Source organism: Penaeus monodon, chromosome 29 (genome assembly GCF_015228065.2).
Source record: "Penaeus monodon isolate SGIC_2016 chromosome 29, NSTDA_Pmon_1, whole genome shotgun sequence".
Taxonomy (NCBI): Eukaryota; Metazoa; Arthropoda; class Malacostraca; order Decapoda; family Penaeidae; genus Penaeus; species Penaeus monodon.
Window position 1 is genome coordinate 29888348 of NC_051414.1, and position 744 is coordinate 29889091.

The window sequence follows — 744 nt, forward strand, 5'->3', positions numbered from 1 at the left end:
ATGTATGTATGTATGTGCTCATATGACATCTAACCCTTGTGGATTTTTGGTAGCAGAAACAGAAACCATCTCCCGCTGTTTGCCTCTTCCTCTCATAAATCGCCCTTCATCATCATATCACAAACAGAACCCCGTTGTCTGATAGCTCACCGTGACACACATATGATCACTGAAATTTTGAATAAATAACACACGCCAGGCCAACTGTGCACGTGGCGAGTTTGCCTGTCGAGAGTCTGCGCACTGAACCCTCCCTCTTTCATCTCTAGTTATTTTATCTCTGGTGATACCGTGTCATTATTTTTCATCTGATATTTTCATGTCATTTTTATAAGTGTTACGAATATATGTAGATGTGCCAAAGCTTCCCCACGCTCGTACTGTTAGCCGAACTAAAGAACTAAACTCAACTAAACATCAATTATTCATAAAGTGAGGTTTCTAACGTACCGAAATAAAAATAACATGGATATAGCTTCGTATTTCCATCAATTCACCAAAGTTTTCATGAAGAGAAAACAAGAGAGAGAAGCAGAAAAGACATTAGCTTTTGCTCAGCTGTTCCAGGAACGAATGACGCAACAGCAACATCGTGGTCTGTCAGCTCCTTTACTTGGCGTCATATCGATCGATCTTCACTCCCTCGATAGAGAGATGGAGGAACACTGAGTTGGATATAATATGTTGTTTTTTTAAGGAATAACAGGGGTTATAGTGTCCAGCGGCACAGGAGAAATGGCGGGC